The sequence below is a fragment of the Euprymna scolopes genome, chromosome 46, assembly GCF_053919585.1.
Source record: "Euprymna scolopes isolate OS-2025 chromosome 46, ASM5391958v1, whole genome shotgun sequence".
NCBI classification, from domain to species: domain Eukaryota; kingdom Metazoa; phylum Mollusca; class Cephalopoda; order Sepiida; family Sepiolidae; genus Euprymna; species Euprymna scolopes.
This window is the reverse complement of record NC_136527.1, coordinates 55,909,619-55,930,581: the sequence shown is the minus strand read 5'-3', so window position 1 is coordinate 55,930,581 and position 20,963 is coordinate 55,909,619. Positions and strand designations below refer to the sequence as shown.

Genomic DNA, 20,963 nt, shown 5'->3' with positions numbered 1-20,963 from the left:
TGCGAATATCAACGGTCAAAAAAAATGAAAATAAAAATACAACGTGCGCCATGTAGTAATACTTACGTTTTTGTTTTATAATCTGCTTTCGATTAACTTTATCTGCTTTTTCAATTTTTCAAATGTGATTGACTTTACAAGCTCAACTTAACATTCAAGATGACGAACGGAAAAGCAAGTTCGCAGAAAACAAAATTGAAGAGGAAAAATAAAAAAAAAGAAATCATTTCGAAATAGAGCCGATCTATTTGGTGAATATCACGGATAAAATTAATATTATTTTATTTAACATTTTAATATTTACATGAGAAAGAACAGATTACAAGTTTCATTTTTTATTAATTCTCTAATTCGCTGCAATTTAATGGCGGAAACTGTATTGACCGTTTTTTATGTTTTAAGTCAGTATTGAAAACAAAATCTGATAGATTAGTGAACATTCGATAATAATCCGATGAAAAAAAAGATGAAAATAAAAAATACACATACGTGCGCCATGTAGTAATACTTACGTTTTTGTTTTATAATCTACTTTCGATTAACTTTATCTGCTTTTATAAAGGAAACGATTTTTCAAATGTGATTGACTTTAGAAGCTCAACTTTGCATTCAAGATGACGAACGGAAGAGCAAATTCGCAGAAAACAAAATTGAAGAGGAAAAATAAATAAATAAATCATTTCGAAAAAAAAAAAAGAGCCGATCTATTTGGTGAATATCACGGATAAAATTAGTATTATTTTATTTAACATTTTAATATTTACATGAGAGAGAACAGATTACAAGTTTCATCTTTATTAATTCTCTAATTCGTTTCCCGTGCAATTTAATGGTGGAAACTGATAGTTTTTAAAGCCGCCTTTTCGTATTTTTATTTATTTATTTATTTTAGATTCCTGATTTTAAAAAAAAATTTTTTTATTGTGTTTGAAACATTTAAGCCTAAAATTAATCTGATGCTTGTGCAGTTTAACAAACACATAAAAAATGAAGATATTGGTGAACAATAGTTTATCATATTTTTTTTTTTAGATTTCCTATTTTTCTTTATCGTGTTAATTTTCTTATTCGTTGCACGTACAATTTAATGGGGGGGGGGGCTACCAAATGTCACCACAGAATTAGCCCCCCCCCCCCACTGCCATATTGGAAAGGACGTAACTTTATTATAAATTAATATTATCAATATAACTTTTGTACCATTTAAAAGAAGAAGGGCAAAATAAACTAGTAATATTTTTATTTTTAATTTAATCGTACGAAAATAATGAAATTGCGAGACGAAAATCGCGTTTACACAATTGGCGCTTTAAAATATATATACTATAATCAGTTGACTTACCAAGCAAAAGAAACTTCTTAAAAATTATTTTTTAAAAGATTAAAACGATTAAAATTCCATTATTTCAAAATGTTTTAATTAATTGTGTTGAAATTCTTTTTAAAATATTAAGTTTTAATATAAACATGACTCTTGTCAGCTATTTTATCACCAGATTAAAACCAATTTGAAAATATTATTGCACAAATATTAAGCATTTTTTAGGCCCCGCCTCATATTTTCTATGTGTCTTTTTACAGAACAAAATATGGAACCCCGTAGGTAACCAAATGAACATTCAGTAAAACCGTATTTCATATTAAATATACAAATGTTTATAATATTTTTAATCATTAACCTGTGTAAATCTTAAAACCTAACAAAATTATAACAAAGATTTATTATTAATTGCAGTTAGTGGGGGTCGTCAGGCCTTTTTAGGAACTAACTTCCTCCACAAATAAATAAAAATAAAAAGAAGAAGACTTACATGCAAAACAAGCGGAGGTTTATTCACAGAAACCAACCATTAACAAATAAAATATAATTCTCTTTATAATGAGTGCTGAAGTTCTTTTGAGTGTTCGTATAAAAAAAGGAGAATGTCTTTTTTTGCTGAACTGTTCATATGTTAAAACATGGTAAGAGAGGCAATAGGTAATGTTCGCCTGTGAAATTGTATGAAGCGCGTGGAGCGGTGAAAATGGAAGAGTGATAGTAACACGCGTGGAACGTCCGAATGAGAATGCAGTTGAGAGAGAGATTTGATATTTGTGTGTGCTTAAATACTATTTGGACCAGCTCCCAGCGAGCTTAAGAAGAAAAGTTTAGAAAAATGTCCTTGGAGAAATCTCATTGGATGGAAACATCATGTGGGGTGCTCTGTACTACGTCCGCTCGTTTTGAGTCGATTTAATATAAAAGGCCACGCCGGAATTTGCGTGGGAGTTATTTGTTATTTTTCACACGCCAACATAATCATAATCAAACTGCGCGCCTAAATTGTATTTATTTTTATAACAATTTTTAATCTGAATCTTAATCGTGTCAACTCGCACAATACTCCCCCCAGATTGAAAAAAAAAAAATCTTTTTCAATATGTAATGTATTCCTTGAAATCTTTTGGCCAGTGGACTTTCCTACCTGTTTTTGTCGTATGTTTGATGTTCCCGTCATTTTCCGCTGGACTCCCATGTTCTAAGGGAATTTGTTCTGGTGGGGAAATTGTCTGAGGGTATTCCTCAATGTATGCTGGTTTAATTCGGTCGATCGCGATGTTGTCTTTCCTGTCTTTCCTTTGGACTGTAAAATATTGTTCACTTCTGTCCAAAACTTGGTATGGTCCTGTGTAATTTGGACAAAATGGCTTTTTGACTGTATCACAATAAAATGTTGTTGTACTAAAAGGTACAGGCATTTCCTTCAGTTGCAAAGACGTTTTCTGTTGTACGTCAGTGAGTGTCTCATCCGTCTTTTGTTCTTGTGCAATTAATTTCATACTCAACAAACTGGAATTTAGCGAAATTATTGCAGCGCAGCTCGTTATAATGCGTCCACCACGATGTTTTCTTGTCCCTTGACGTATATGATGTCTGTGGAATATTGAGCAATATAATCACGATGTCTGATTTCTCTTGGGCCATATTTATCTACATGTGTATGTAGTGCATACGTTAATGGTTTATGGTCAGTGTAAATACAAAAGTTTCTTCCTTCTAACAGATGTCTAGAATGTTTAATTGACAAATAAATTGCTAATAGCTCCCTTGTAAAGGCACTGTACTTTGTCTGTGTCTTGCTCAGTTTGGCTGAGAAAAACGATATAGGGGTCATTGTATCCCCTGTCAGTTGGTGTATAACTGCTACTACAGTTATGTCTGATGCGTCTGTTGTAAGTGTAAGTTTCGATTCTTCACTGTCCTTAATATAATTCAATTTTGTGAAATTGACTAAGGTAGTTTTAGCTTGATGGAAAGCTTTTAAAGCTGATCCTTCCAGTTTTAATTGTTGGTTTTTCGTTTTGTTCTTCAATAATGACGTTAACGGTGCAAGGATTGTGGAACAGTTGGGTAAAAATTGTCTGTAATAATATGAAGCGACGAACTTGTCTAACAGACGTAGGTTGTGGAAAATTCATAATGGCACTTACTTTTTCGGGTAATGGTGATATACCATCCTTATCAATTGAATGTCCAAGGAAATTAACTTCTTGCTAACCGAAAATACATTTGTCCAAGTTTAATTTTAAAACGTAATGGGACAATTTTTGGAAAGCTTGTTCTAAGTGTTGTTTATGTTCGTTGAGGTTTCTACTAGTAATTAGGACATCGTCTGCGTATGCGAATACGAATGGAAGGTCCCTAAAAACCTCGTCTATTAACCTTTGGAAGGTTTGACAAGCGTTTCTAAGTCCGAATGGCATTCTGACGAATTCGTAATGTCCAAATGGTGTGGTCAGTGCTGTTTTATGGATATCTTCTTCCGCCCCCGGTATTTGGTAATATGCTTTTACTAAATCCAGTTTGAAAAATACCGTGGCATTTTGCAGTCCGATTGCGAAATCATGAATGTGTGGGATAGGGTATCTATCCGGTACGGTTTGTGCATTTAATCTCCTGAAATCGCCACAAGGACGCCATGTTGTTGCGTCTGATTTCTGTACCATATGTAGAGGAGATGACCACACACTTTTGGAAAGTCGGATAATTCCTTGTTATAACATGCATTGAAATTCGTCTTTTGCGATCTTGTACTTATCCGGCTTCAGACGTCTGGGGGTGGCGTAGACGGGTTGTCTATTCGTTTTAATATAATGCCTTGCACTATGTTTAATATTATCCGTGACTTTGAATGGCTGAGTAAGTTGTGGGTATTTTTGAAACAGCCGACGAATGTACGTCTCTTCAGGTAAGGCAGAACTAATCCCAGTAGACTGGTATCTTGTGGTGATACCTTTAATTACGACTTTTGTTTGGTTATCAGTCAGTGTGCGATTAGTCATGTCTACTGATAGATTAAATTGTGCTAGGAAATTTGCTCCTAATATTGGTGTCGTCACGTTGGCTATGGTAAAAATCCACGAAAATGTGTGACGCAAGCCGAGATTGACGCTTAAGTACTTTTCACTATATGTCGGTATTTGAGTGCCATTAGCTGCCTGGAGGTGGTAAGGCTGTGGAGTAGCTTTCTGTTTACGTAGCGGTGGTATCACGCTTATTTCGGCTCCAGTGTCTATTAAGAAGTTATATCTGTGATTACTGTCATGAATAAAAAATAGACGACCTTTAGTGGAAAATCCAGCGACAGTTGTCGTCACTACTGGCTTGAATGATCGTTTCCCTGGTTCTTGTTTTTACAAGAACAAGGATAAGTGCAACGCCTCGCTTCTGTGCCGAATTTTTTGTGGTAAAAACAGATTTCGTTCGCTCGTTCTCGTGTGTTGCTTCGACCTCTACTAAAACTTTGTTTTCGGTAGTTAGGTCGTTTATTAAATGAGTAACGACGGTTTATTTGCATTAATTCCTGCAATTGACGAGTGAGATTTTCGACCGTATTTTTTAGTCCAGCTACTTCGTCGTCTCTCGTCTGTATTGGCTGTGCTTGTGCTGAGTTTACTTTGCGGTTCCTCAGATTTTCATGAATTCGGTCTGCCATGTCGGCGAGCATTTCAGTGCTTGTTTCTTCTGTTGTGGGTGCCAGAATTTGTACTGTTGTGTCTGGGAGTTTATCCAGCCACAAACTTCTCATTATATTTTAGGACATTTTGTTGTCCCCTAGCAATGATCGCATGTATCGTAAAAGTTGCAATGGTGTGCGATCTCCCAATTCTACTTGGGTGAAAAGATTGCGTAACATTGTCTCGTTTGATAAGCCAGTCCGTCTCAAAATGGCCTCCTTAAGTTTATCGTATGGATTATTTTCTGGCACGTTCTCCAATAAATCATTCACCTCTTCGACGGCGTCTGCCGGGAGTTTTTCAACCAAATAACAATACTTGGTTTGCTGAGACGTAACTGTTTTGCGTTGAAAAGGGCCTGGATCTGGATAAACCACGTCTTTATATTGGTGGGATTAAAAGCTGGTATATTTAGCGTTAATGTAGCCAGAGGTGTCTCAGCACGAGGAGGTTCCATTTTTCTGTTTTTCATTTGAAAGTAATTTTAAAGCCTTTAAACTGTCGGTTGACTTGTTTCGAGTACGCAAAGCTTGAAATCGTGATCGAAAAAAAATGTTGCTTTGGCTAGGGTCTGTGTTTCTGAGGTCTGTTAAGCTGCCGAGTGAAGTTCGAGATTGTGGTAGATCATTTTCTGAGGGGTTTTACATGCTCGTGTTCACGTTTGGATCGGCTGAATTGTAGCTGTGTGTGTTCATTACACGTTATTTATCACCAACTCGTTGTTAGGGGGTGCCTGATGAGCAAAAGTGCTGTTTTGATGCTGAGTCATGATTTGCTTTTATAGTGACTATCAGCATAACTCGCTAACTTGTTGCTATATTGTACTGAGATCCACGCTTTGTTTGACGGCTTGTATCATCCCTTGAGATTCGCGTTTTCTTTTTACTTCCTTTGAGTGTTACCTCATGCATGATATAGCAAGTAAGTTAGGAAACCCCATGTAGCTTGTAAGGAGATTCCATTGTGCATGTAATGTTCTAAGTCGGGTCACCAACTTGTGGGGGTCGTCAGGCCTTTTTAGGAACTAACTTCCTCCACAAATAAATAAAAATAACAAGAAGAAGACTTACATGCAAAACAAGCGGAGGTTTATTCACAGAAACCAACCATTAACAAATAAAATATAATTCTCTTTATAATGAGTTCAGAAGTCCTTTTTAAGTGTTCGTATAAAAAAAGGAGAATGTCTTTTTTGTTGAACTGTTCATATGTTAAAACATGGTAAGAGAGGCAATAGGTAATGTTCGCCTGTGAAATAGTGTGAAGCGCGCGGAGCAGTGAAAATGGAAGAGTGATAGTAATACGCGTGGAACGTCTGAATGAGAATGCAGTTGAGACAGAGATTTAATGTTTGTGTGTGCTTAAATACTATTTGGACCGGCTCCCAGCGAGCTTAAGAAGAAAAGTTTAGAAAAATGTCCTTGGAGAAATCCCATTGGACGGAAACATCACGTGGGGTGCTCTGTACTACGTCCGCTCGTTTTAAGTCGATTTAATATATAAGGCCACGCCGGAATTTGCGTGGGAGTTATTTTTTATTTTTCACGCACCAACATAATCATAATCAAACTGCGCGCCTAAATTGTATCTATTTTTATAACAATTTTTAATCCGAATCTTAACCGTGTCAACTGGCACAGTCTCTAATCTTTCACATACAATCAAAAAGTAATCGGAAATCTACAAAAAAATTATGATAAATCGGCTTTCAAAACTAATGCACCCTATTTTTGCCCGCCCATTTTTGCCCGTACTTACATAAAACCGTGTTTTCTTTTTTGAATTATTGAAACTGAATTATAATTTTCATGTAAAAATAAATTTCGAAATCGAATAAATTAAAAGTAGTTTAGTTTACTTGACAAAACAGAAGAATTAAGTTCCAAGATTAACTCTTAAACTGTCTTTTCAATTAAAAAACATATTTTTTAAAATATAAATAAATTACAATAAATAATTATAAAATTTGTTTTCTTTTTAAAATTGTTGTCTGTTTTGCATGCATTATGTCCCTTTAACAGTTATCTCCCTTGGTCGGACATTTTTCTTTTAGAGTTTTCTCTGATTCGTCACCGGCAGGTTGACCGGTGTTTTACTCTGTAATTGTAGTCAGCAACGTTTCTAGCCACACTTATCTATGTTTTATCTTCTGTTGTCCTTCGCCATTTGAAGCCATCTCCGGTAAGAAACATTATATATCTCTTTCTTTTTAATACTTTTATCGTTATTTTTTAAATATTATTTCATCTTAACTACGAACTTTGTTTATTTTCTTTACCCACATGTCAGACCCCCTTACTTCTAGTTGTGTTTTTCATTTAATTATGCATACGACTCCCCATTCAGCCCTCTATAGTCGTATGAGTTCTCTCCCCCTTTATAACATCTCGCTTCTTATTTTTTGTTTGTTTGTTTCTTTCTTTCATTTTCATTTTTTACCATATCTACTCTCAATATGCGTGTGTTAATTAAAAGGGTTAAAAATATAAACACATCGAACTTTCTAGGGGAAATATTAACTTCCGGTGAATGCTGGAAAAATATCGTAAGTAAAATGTCGTTTAGTAAAATCGTTACTTGTATTTTAAACTAAATATTTTATCGTGGTTTATTTTTTGTCATTTCATTTAACTTAATATGAAAATGGATAATAAACTTTAAAATATCAATTATTGAATGGATTTTATTATTTCCTTTTCTTTAAAAACTCAATTTTATTTTTATGGATACATGTGACCAGCCAGCTGTCCAGTTACACCGATATGATGACTAAAATCCCAAATTATGGTCTTTTTAAATTTAAACATTGTAGATGTTAACAATTAGAAATATTTTAAATATTTCAGGAACATTACAATAATATTATTCATTCAATATTTTCACAAAAAAATAATATTAATGTGGTTTTAATGATAAAAATTATCACAAAAGTTTTGCTTCCATGGTTTATAAAAATCATTAATCTTTCAATATCCTCATTTAGCTAAGCCTGCATGATGAACACTCTTTACAAGAAAACATTTACGTTTGAACGATTTGAATTAATATTCTTAACACGTAAATAAATGTTATTTCATCTAAAAACAGTGATTTCGTGTTTTTTGTCAAGTGTATAAAATAAAATGGACTTATGCGCGACGTCTCTTGTAAAATCCCGCTTTAGAGGTGTGGGGGTGCTAATGAAGCTATTTTTTTACAAACAACTTTTATTTTTAAATTCAATATCGTAAGACTTTACTAATTATCTTTGAAATAGTCGCAGAAAATTAATATTTATCTTTCAAGCGATTTTTGGCATTTATTTAACGTCTAAATTTAACCGAATTCCCAAGTTTCTGACGTCGCCGTGAAAACATTTTAAATTATAATTTTTTTTCATGTATAACTTTTTTTTTTTAACTTTAGACTTTTATCCTTTTAACACAATACAAAAATTATCGAAAATCTCAAAAAAGAAAAGAAAAATACGTTTATCAGTTTCCGCCATGAAATTGCACTTACCATGCATGCACCGAATTATAGAATTAATAAAAATGAAACTTGTAGTCTGTTCTCTCTCGTGTAAATATTTAAATGTTAAATAAAATAATACTAATTTTATCCGTGATATTCACCAAACAGATCGGCTCTATTTCGAAATGATGTTTTAAAAAAATTTTCCTCTTCAATTTTGTTTTCTGCGAACTTGCTCTTCCGTTCGTCATCTTGAATGTTAAGTTGAGCTTGTAAAGTCAATCACATTTGAAAAATCGTTTCCTTTATAAATAAATAAAGTTAATCGAAAGCAGATTATAAAACAAAAACGTAAGTATTACTACATGAATTTAGTATCGATTTTTACGCATTTGCAGAATAAGTTAAAAATGCAAGGGAGATAACTACATTCATTAAGCGATTTATCCTAATGAAAATGTTGATTTATCGTTGAAAATTTTTCGCTGTCGATTGTGTTTTCTTGTTTCTTGTTTTCAATATTGATTAAACATAAAAATAACTTTTTTTATCGTTTATCAATTTTATATATAATTTTTTATTTATTTTATACATTTTTAATGCTTTGTAACTGTTTCACAAGTTGAAAGTAAAAAGAAATTGTCTTATTTTTTTTATTTTCATCAGCAAATTATTCTATAGTTTCCTAAGTGTGCTAAAAACGAATACATATTTCAAAAGTGGCGCAGAGAATTGTTATCATGGTATGAGGAAACTATTTTTTCATCAGGATCAGTTTTCTATATAAATTTAATGTAAAATAAGCACTTACTTTATGGCCACATGGTGATATTTTTTTATTTGTTTTGTTGGCCTTCCTGAAAGTCGTTTTGGTAAATTGTAATATACTTTCCACCTTAACAATCATCTTTAACATTACAACTTCGATAGGTTTTTGGTATGCTGAAAACGAATATCACATTTAAATTTGATGCAAACAAGAAGGTATCTGGATATAAAAACTATAATTGTTATCAGTGGTGGCCAATTAAGCATGCATTTGCACATACAGAATTGGCCACCACCGATAACATAAGGAATTACATTGCTTAATATTTGAAAAACTACTTATTTGTGGCAAATATGTGTGCGCACTTGAACACACAAAATAGTCATATATAAAAATGGTCATCATTGATAACATAAGGAATGACACGTATTTGTATACAGATTATACTTTATTTTTGTTCTTTAATGTCCTCGTGTGTTTATCAAAAGAGGAAATCAGAAAACAAAAAATACTCTTCGCCCAAAAAACGAATGCAAAACTGACCTCCTTCCTACGTGGCCATAAAGTGAGTGCACATTTATGTTTAATTTATATTTAAATGTGATCCCTCACTTTTTGAAAAAATCTCTGCACCATTTTTTTAAGCATATATTTGTTTTTAGCACCCTCGAAAACTGATAAAAGTCGTCATTGTAAAGGGTTTTAGGGGCTTTTGAAAAATTCTAGACATTGACCAAAACAACAAACCTCACAAATAACTTTTACTAAATTAAAAAAAATAATCATGATTCTTAAACAAATTACAATATTACGATTCTGATTTTTTTAGGTGAGAAATGATTCTTTGTATTATTTAGATTATTAAGACTACTATTCTCGTCTTGAGTGTTATTTATTGTGCAAATATTGTAAAAATAACACTTGCCAAATATTTACTTACCGGATTGTAATAGTACTCTTAACTTTAATTCTGTTTTGAAAAGTAAAAGCGACACAAACTGTTTTGTATTTTGGGGGACATTAACTGTGATAGATGAAAACATTGGAATTGTTATTAATGAGGCTTCCATAAGTGGATGTTTGTCATGTGCTCAGCTTGACTGAGACATGCCATTTTATTTGGTAAAATCTCAAACCGTGAGGTGTCAGTGCTGTTGCTATAGAACTAATGGTTTCCACCTAGCCTTGTGGTGCTGATTTTGCATAAAAATAACTGAATACTTTCAATTATCATAAATAAAATGTAAATGTGATTAATCCCTCATTGTAAATAGTAGGGTGTATGCCTCAGTAGTAGAGCAACTGGCAAAGTAACTGGGGTTTTTGTTTAAAAACACTCAGACCTGCACATTGTCTGACACCACCGCAGGGACAAAGTAAGAAGTAAGGACATTAAAATATAATTTAGTCTTTTTTATGTGGATAAAAAACATTTATTTCAATAATTTCCAACAACCCACTTCACTGTGTTTAAAAATATCACTCCCGCATCGTACATATCTGTCAGAAATGTCCTTTTTGTATGTGCCATTTTCCTCACGTTAATTTTCACTTTTTCGACCATGCAGTCCATTTTTTCTCTCACTGCATATGATTCAAAACACGTTTGATTGCTGTCTTTTCTCATCATGTGCTTTTTTTCTGCCTTTTTCTCTTCTCCTTCCCATGATATCAGTATGTGCACACTTGCTTTATTTGACTGACATCAGTATACATACACTTGCTTTATTTGCATATGTGCTAAGATGGTGGCTGCTTATATTTTCACTAGCTAGCTATCCTACAGCTGCTGCTGATTTTCTCACATGAGCACCATGCACGTTATATTACAAGAACATGTGTTTTTGGATAGCTGAATTATCTATGCAGCATTTAAATACAATTTGAGTTTTATATCTCTTGTTTCTTTCATAATTTATTTCAGCTGGTAAGACCCTTCTGGAAATTTTTTAATCCAGATATTTTGAAAGTTAGTTTAAAAAAAATGAGATTATTTTAGATTTTCTATTGAAAAACTAAAATAATCTCAGTTTTTTTTTCAGTGTGATTCATGAATTTTTCTTGGTGTTGGATTGTATGTTTTATTGTTAATTCTTCTTGTTATTTATTACTGTTACTCCACCTTTGCTATTGTTATGGACTTTTATTTTTCTTCCAGTTATGACTGAAGGTAGCCTTGTGTCCATGGAAATTAAGTAAGGAGCGTTATCCCCCTCTTGTTATTTGTATGAACTTTTATTTTTCTTTCGACTATGAGTAAAAGAACCTGTGTATCTATCTTTTAGATTCCTTACCATATGTTTGTTATGAAATTTGCATACTTTTCACATGTTATCTATGATAATCATCTGGGAGGATGTTAGCAAGTAAGCTTTTAATCCCCTTCCTCATCTTGAGGGTCAGAGAGGATAAACTCCTAGTGATTGTCACAAGTAGAGTAGAGGTGTTTGTTGTTATTTAGATATAGGGCACTTTACTTTCATTGGGTGACAAAAGGACATCATTTCTCAGATTAGCATGAGAAAAAGCTGATCATTTCACAAGGAGGAGACGTGCTTGTTAGTTCTATTTAGATATTTGATTGTCACAGCTTGAGGTCAGAGAAGATAAACCTAGTCATTCAATTTAGATATAGGGCAACTTACTTTAATCAGCTGCTAAAAGGACATCATTTCAGAGTAGTATGAAAAAAAGCTGATCATTTCCTGACATATTTCCCCTTCAATCATATGAAACTAACAACAATTCCTTCTTTTCTCTACCTGCATAGATAAAACTCTCCTCTGTCTATATAGGAAAAGCAAGAGAAAGAAGTGATAAGATATACAATTCTCCTGACTATGATTTGTCGTAGTGATGAGGTTTTGATTTTAGTCTAAGAGTATATGAAACGTGCTACAGGAGGAAAATGTTGGTTCCTTTCATATTTCACCTCTCTTAGCCATCCTCCAAATTATGTGATTAAAAACAAGAAAATACATTTAGACGACAAAACACAATTATAACACAAAAGAACAAACAATAAACATTCTACAACATTTAAAATCAGTGTTGAATGTATTCCATAGGTCACTTAGTGTTTCAGTATATGTGAAAATCATTCTTTCTTTTTCATTTTTGTCTTTATTCTTTTTTTTATTTACATCAACAGTGCCAGCAAAAAGAAAGTATGCACATGTAATTTTTTTCCAATTTTTTAAATTGACCTGAACACTAGAATATTTCAATTAAAAGTCAAATATGAACAAATAAAATTATAAAAGAATAAAAGGTATCAACTGAGGTATACTTAGTTTAAATTTACAGTTTTTTTAATTACAAGTGCGGCCTTTCTTTTTGCCGTCTGTGTATATTCATAAATTTGAAAAAAAATGATCTCTTTTTTCTGTCTTTATGAATATTAATCGTATAAACAATTTTCAGAGTCGTTTCTATCTTGTTAATTAAAGTCATTACAGTTTTTTTTAATTTTCTTTCTAAAATAAGTTTTTTTCCTTTGGTTTAACGCTTTGGTCGGTCCTGTCAGTTTTGGAACCAAAAGTATTGAATTCTGTTACTTATCATAAAAATGCTTTAAGATACGAAAATAAAATGAAATATTCCCATTTTACATCCTAGCAGTGTAACGACATGTCATTTTACAATGTGCTTCATTCATGTGTATGTAACTAACATACCCACTGAAAAATGGTATGGTCTGGTGATTTATTGATGAGTGAAGTAGCTATCCTTTTAGGTGGGGAAGTAGTTGGTATTGGAGTCACAGTGGGCAGTGAATTTTCTTCCACAATGATAACGTCAGCTGATTCATCAATAATGTAACGGGACTGTACCATTTTTAAGTGGGGGTGTTAGTTACATACAAATCAATGAAGTACCTGGTAAAAGAACATTTATTTCATTACACCACTGAGACGATAGATGACAACCGACCTAAGGATTAATGTCTTAATATGGGAGACATAAAATGACACACGATTATTCCCATGCATGTTTACTGCTCGAGTTAATAAAAAATTCATTTCTTTTGTCTCATAATGTTTTTTTTTCACAACTCAATCTTAATGATTTGCATCGGTCAAAGTCTCATATAGGAATATTCAATTGCATGATTTGACCTGGATTCTTAGTAATTCCCATCACGCATGGATTGGTTTAAGCCAAGCGTTGTAACAGACACAGACTAATTTCAAAATGAACAAACCGGAAACTGGCTTTAGAAAAACAGTGCATGCATAGAATATGGAGTAATAAATAGTGAATTTTGAAGTTTCAATCCTCATTGAGATTGAAAATATAATTTCAAATTATGTACAACTTTTAATCAGTCATCGCTAACAAAACACAGCATGCTACTCTTATGTACTAAATAAATTCAATTTTAAGTTACTCCTGAATGTTGAAGTTTCAATCCTCTGTGAGATTGGAAATTGAATTTAAAATTATGTAGAACTTTTAAATGGAACCTTTGTTTAGTACATGAGAGTATCATGCACTTGTGTTTTAAGCGGTGACTAGAACAATTGCCAAAACTACAAACTCTTCAAAATTATACCTATACTAAAAAAATCTACTAAATCCCAGAAAGTCATGCTTAGTATACCATGTCACAACTTTATACAGTGAAACACTTTTTACTTGCCTGCTTTGATATCACACAAATTCATAAACACTACTACAAGGCCAGAAACTTATATTTGAAAATAGAAACAAATTTTGTTGACAAACCAGTATTGATAAAAACTATTCTCATTTTATTTTGAATTTTATTTATAATAAATTTACATTTATAAAAATAAACATGAATTCAATTTAACTAAATTGTTTTATATTTTCAGAATTTTCAACACTTAAAAGAAAGATATTAATGAAGGAGAAGGAACTTACATCACTGGTGACTTAAAAATAAGTTTATAATGATATAATTTCTTTATATAAATTTTTCATAGTCGAAATTTATTAGCATATCTTATCATACATTCCATTGTATATAATTTTTGTGGAATTACATGCCAGCAAACATGGGAGACAAATCTCATTCTTGTGAAAGATGTGATTATTCATTTGCACATAAGTCACAATTGTTGAGTCATATGAAAACACATACGGGAGAGAAACCACATTCTTGTGAAGTATGTGGTTCTTCTTTTGCATGGGAGTCAAGTTTGATAAGTCATGTGAAAACACATACGGGAGAGAAACCACATTCTTGCAAAGTATGTGGTTCTTCTTTTGCAGATAAGTCAAATTTAATGACTCATATGAGAACACATACAGGAGACAAACCACATTCTTGTGAAGTATGTGGCTCCTCTTTTGCACAACTGTCAACTTTATTGAATCATATGAAAACACATACGGGAGAGAAACCATATACTTGTGACATATGTGGTTCTTGTTTTACATGGAAGGCAAATTTATTGACTCATATGAGAACACATACGGGAGAGAAACCACATTCATGTGAAGTATGTGGGTCGTCTTTTGCACAGCTGTCACATATGTTGAGTCATATGAAAACACATACGGGAGAAAAACCGCATTCATGTGAAGTATGTGGTTCTTCTTTTGCACGGAAATCACATTTAATGACTCATGTGCAAAGACATACGGGAGAGAAACCACATTCTTGTGAAGTGTGTGGTTCTTCTTTTGCACGTAAGTCAAGTTTATTGAGGCATGCAAAAACACACACGGGAGAGAAACCATATACTTGTGACATATGTGGTTCCTCTTTTGCAAACAAGTCAAGTTTGTCACGTCATATGAACACACATATGTAAACCTTATATGGGATAAGAAGGAGAAAGTGGCAGCCATAGTTAAAGTAAGCGTCCCTTATGATGTTGGCCTTAACTGAGCAGAAGGGTAGAAAATAACAAAATACCAAGGACCTATGTATGATATGAAAAGAAACTGGAATCTTAAGAAGGTTTCAATCATACCAGTCATTATAGGTGCAACCAGGCTAATGAAAAAGAATTTCAAAAACTATCTGGTGAATATACCCGGTAAACCAAGTGCAAAATAAATACAAACAATAGCATTTAAAGGCACGATTGGAATCTTAAAAAGATCTTATGGTTGGAGTAACTAAACTAATGGTAGAATATTTGGCATCCAGTAGAATTTCCCATCCCCAGGAAAAAGGAAGTGATAAGAAAAAACAAAAAGAGACAAACCATATTCTTGTGAAGTATGTGGTTACTTTGGTCAGAAGTCAGATTTATTGTGTCATAAGCTAACACATATGGGAAACAATATCTGATGATCTTCCAAATTCCATACCTCAAAATTGTATACCAGCATCATGAAGCAAGAGCCAGTAGTACAACCTCTATCACATAGTCAGCCAACTATTTTGCACAAGCCTCTCTTAATCAGAAAACAAGTTTGCTATGGAAATCACCAAAACGAGTCTTTTAAGAAACTCCAGGGTTTTATATACGACATAGAAAAAAGTACCTGGCAAATATACCTGCCGAACCAAGTGCAAGAGACATTTGCATAAAAAATTTATTGTGTCATATGCAAAAATATGCTGAATACAAAAGAACTTTAATAGAACATACAAATATCTATGTATTTCATATAGAGTTCAAGTGTGAGTCACAGGTAGGGAGCCCTTTGATTTCTGAGTACTTCAATTTATCAGGTTAATTCGACATTTTTAAAACTTCTAATTTAAAAATTTAACATTCTGTTATCAAAACTTGCAACTCCAAAACTTTACACTTTGTTTTTTAAAACGTCTAAATCTATAAGACACCCTTTTGTCAAACCTATTAACTCCACAACTCGATATTCTGTTGTCAAAACTATTAACTCCACAACTCACTATTAACTAAAAAATCAATTCTTTCTTTTAACTCATCCTCTATTCTGTATGCGTCTTTTTTAATTCACCTGTTTCTTTTGCAAAGAAATTGCGACATTCTGCATCATGGTCATGTCCGTTACGCATAAAATCAATTGGATGTAACCACTTTAACCTACTTTCTATTTTATGTAAATCTATGTAAACATACAACTTTTATGACGAGGTCACGTCTTTACAGTTTTTATAAAATCAGCTTTAGACAAACATGCGAACAACCATTTAAGTCTAGTTTATATATTTTTGTTACACAACTGACCCTTTGAAGCACGCACACATGCAAGCCCAATTAATTTTGATTTTTCCTACAAAATATTTTTTTTAATTTTCATGTTTTTCACTGTTTCAAAAATTTAAAGTAATTGCCCGGCGCACGTATAGAAATGGTACACCCCTCGGTGTATTTTTAACATTAATTGTGATTTGAAAACAGACAACATAAAATCAAACTATTTTACATTTTGAGGGATGTTAAACGGTTATAATTGAAAAGATTGGAGTAATTATTTATGGTGCTTTTCATAAGTGAATGTTCTGCATTTGTGTACAGAAAATCCTAACTTAATTTGGCTAGCATGGGTTTGATTAAAAAATCATTGTAACGTTTCAAAACAACTTTATTAATTATAACTAACTGAATAATAAAATAAGTAAATACTTTCAATCATCACAAATAAAATGTAAATGTGATTAATCCCTCATGGTTACTAGTAGGAACTGTATCATGAAATTTGAAGAACCAGGCCTGCACATTGTCTGGTACCATCGCAGAAACAAAATACATTATATTAAGTTAAGCAAGAATGATGGAAGACAGAAAAGATTTATTCAATTTGATATTCGTTCAAAATGACTGAAACAGCCAATCCTTTATCATTTTCATGAATGGATGTAACGCATTATGAGTGCAAGCATTTTTTTACTTTGACAGATTGTGGCTTGACACGTTTCACGATATGTCGTCTGTAGACATGACAGGATGCATCTAGCATTATAGGACAGTTGAGACCTGTCTTTTTTGACGGTGGTGCCCCACTGGAAATTCTGCCTGATAACGCCACTATGTTTCAATGTCAAGAATTTCAGAGATTTACGCAGGAATGGGGGATTAGAATGCGTTACTGATGTGCATATTTTCCAGAAGGTAATGGTATAGCAGAGCAGTGTCACTGCACCATTAAAAGAATTGCGGCCAGGACATAGTTTTCTATTCCAGAAGCTGTGTACTCGTATTATGTGACACCAAAGGACGATGCAACACCAGAAACTGCACCAGCTAATGGGATTTACTGCTATGAACAGCGTATAAAAGGAATTGATGTCACACCATCAGTGGTTAGCATTGTCAATACACCATATCAAGTGGGAGACCGTGTTTGGGTAAAACCCCCAAATGCTGGTTGCACTGTAAAATTTTATGTAAAAGATATCCACCCCTGTTATAACTCTTCTGATTCTGAGGATGAAGAGGAAGATCACATACAGTTCAGGGATGATCCTAATCGCTTACTTCCCCTAGAGGTGAGCCTACAGACCCAGATGAGGGAATGATGACAATACTGATGAGAACGATGGACATGAGGAAGTACCCGATAAAGACAAATACTGCCCACCTGAAACACAGCCTATAGCACCATGAGAGGGGATAATGGAACATACTGAGTAAGATGAAACGGAGGAAGTGATGCCTTCGATTCTTCAAAGGAGTATCCGACAAAGGCGGATACTGCCCCCTTGCCCTGATTGTAAAACACCGCATAGGCAACCACAAGAGGGGATAATGGAACAGACTGGTGGCAATAACGGTGGTAATGAGGAAGATGGCAATAAGGAAGTGCTGCCCCCCATTCTTCAAAGAAGTACCCGACAACGATGACTGCCCCCCTGCCCTGTGTGTGATCATGAGATCAGGGAGAGAGTAGGGAAACGTGCGACTTACCTAACTAGCACGTGTGCATATTTCAACGGATCGGGAGTGGAATGAAATGAATGAAAAAGAAAGAAACAAAAATGGCTGCCTTATCTCTTTATATGCCTGCAATGTAAAAAGTAGAGATAACGTCTAGAAACAAAAATCTTCCTATATTTCATACTGTTAGGACTCGTGGGGCTGTTAGAGTATTTGTTAAAATTCAGTTGTAAATTACAAGCATCAGAATATTTTTACTCAGTAATTGTTAACAACACAAGAGCTTAAGTAAAGGGTTTCATTCAGGATTCTAATTACTAAGTTCGACAAAATAAGATCAGAGATAACATAAAAACTTTCCAAAAATTACACCCAAGATGAAATAATATGAATAATCAATGAAGAAACGTAAAGATTTAAAATTAAATATCTGAAAATAGAAACACATTAAGTTTGTTAACAAACCAGTATTGCATAAAGCTATAGTCATTTTCTTTTTTAAATTTCATTATTTAAAGATGTTTTGGATATTTTTAATAAAAAGCAATATAAGAAATTCAGTTTTACCACATGAATTGTATCTTTTTAAAATTTATTTTATATTTCCAGGATATGACACAATGAAAAGAAAATCATTAATGGCTAACAAGGACCTTTCTTCATTGGTGATTTAAAAAGGTTTAAAATAATTATAAATTTCTTATAAATTTTCTAAAGTTAAAATTTACAATCCTTCCTTTCATCATACACTGCACTGCATGTACTTTATGTTGAATAAAATGCAATCAAACATGACTGAAAAACGATATTCTTGTGAAGTATGTGGTTCTTCTTTTGCATGTAAGTCAAGTTTGTTGAGTCATATGAAAACACATACAGGAGAAAAACCACATTCTTGCGAAGTGTGTGGATATTCTTCTGCCTGGAAGTCGAATTTGTTGTCTCATATGAAAACACACACAGGAGACAAACCTCATTCTTGTGAAGTATGTGGTTTTTCTTTTACATGGAAGTCACATTTGTTGGATCATATGGCAACACATACGGGAGACAAACCACATTCTTGTGAAGTATGTGGTTCTTCATTTGTACGGAAGTCAGCTTTGTTGAGACATATGCGAACACATACAGGAGACAAACCACATTTTTGTGAAGTATGTGGTTCTTCTTTCACACGGAAGTCATATTTGTTGAATCATATGGCAACACACATAGGAGACAAACCACATTCTTGTGAAGTATGTGGTTCTTCTTTTGTGCAGAAATACAATTTGTTGCGTCATATGAAAACACATACAGGAGAAAACCCACATTCTTGTGAAGTATGTGGTTCTCCTTTTGCACAGAAGTACAATTTGTTGCGTCATATGAAAAGACACACGGGAGAAAGACCACATTCTTGTGAAGTATGTGGTTCTTCTTTTGCACGGAAGTACAATTTGTTACGTCATATGAAAACACATATGGGAGACAAACCACATAATTAAGAAATATGTGGTTCTTTTGCACAGAAATCAGATTTTTTTGTATCATATGCTAAAACTTACAGGAAACACTATCTGATCATCTTCCAAAATCCATAACTCCACATTGTATACCAGCCTCATGAATCAAGAACAGAACGATCTCTTAAACCAAGGACTAACATAAAGAACATGTCCAATTATATTAATCAATTTTGTTTTACAGAATTAGAAAAAAAGACATCACTTATAACAGTTGTTTAAAATACTTCAGAACTCCTATTACAGGAAAATGGAAAAATGAGCGAAACAATATCGTTATAAGTATTTTTCGATTCATTCATCAAGAGCTATATAAGTAAGGTAGGCTTTATTAACTGGCTTCAAAGAGAATGTCCCAAGTATGATTAGGACAGAATTATAATGAATTCTTACGATCTAATTTTATGACAAATACTTCTAAGAAGATGAGTGATCTCAGCAATTACACGTGCACTTTTTACCACACAGAAATAGTGTGAACCATTTGATATCTAGCTGTTATTTTATATGACGATTTTAAACATGTTAAACTATGACTCTCTACGATTTCTACAGAAATGAAGCTGTTAAACCTGACATAATTATATGAGACAAGAAGGGCACATCAGCAACCTCAGAAGTTAATGTCTTCAATAATACTAGGTTAAAAAGTTAAAGAAAAAATGACAAAATACCAGGGTTTATGTACAACTGTGATTTTCTCACACAAAACTTGCGAAAAAATATACTACTTTGATTATGTATATATTCTTGTGTAAATTTTTAAACCACATGAAAGATGATTTTTATGCTCAGGTCACGTCTTGAGATTATTTTACTTTTTTAAAATTTTATACATCTCAATAATGGCCAACAATTTTAATCTTTTTATTTTTTGTTATCCGACTGTCCCTTTGAAGCACGCATAAATTTGGACATTCCTTAGAAAGCAAAATAATAAAAAAAACTGACAATATTTTTTGTAATATATGAAATCAGCTTTATACAAAGATGTAAACACCAAATTGTACTGTTCTGACATTTTGTGAATGTCTGGCATCTGGTAGTATGTTCCATTCACAAATGCTAAAATTTTGAAAAAAATAAAAACCATATTTTTGTTATATGTGTGTATTGGTATTGTTATGTGTGTGTTGGTATTATTGTTATATGTGTGTATTGGTATTCTTGTTCTATGTGTATGTGGGTATTATTGTGATATGTGTGTGTTGGTATTCTTATTATATGTGTTGTTGGTATTCTTGTTATATGTGTATATTGGTATTGTTGTGTTTTTCTCACAGAAAATCCCACGATCGAAAAAATATGATCCTTTGATTATGGTTATTATTGTCTTTAAACCACCCGAAAAATGTAATATATTTCAATAAAACATCTTATATCGAATATTCATGTCTAAATATCTACTCAAGCTTTTAGCCTTTTATCATTGTTTTCATAAAATGTTTATTG

At 33.0% G+C, this 20,963-nt stretch overlaps 2 long non-coding RNA genes across 2 annotated transcripts in view; one reads left to right on the top strand and one right to left on the bottom strand.

Annotated features, from left to right (window-relative positions):
- LOC145271194 (uncharacterized) overlaps nucleotides 1-20,963 on the bottom strand; it is a 154,514-nt gene that overhangs the window by 20,515 nt on the left and 113,036 nt on the right. The gene's annotated exons all lie outside the window — the stretch shown is intronic.
- LOC145270445 (uncharacterized) lies at nucleotides 7,106-20,616 on the top strand. Its single transcript, XR_013865361.1, has 2 exons — nucleotides 7,106-7,179; nucleotides 14,059-20,616. It is a non-coding gene; the product is annotated as an uncharacterized LOC145270445 (long non-coding RNA).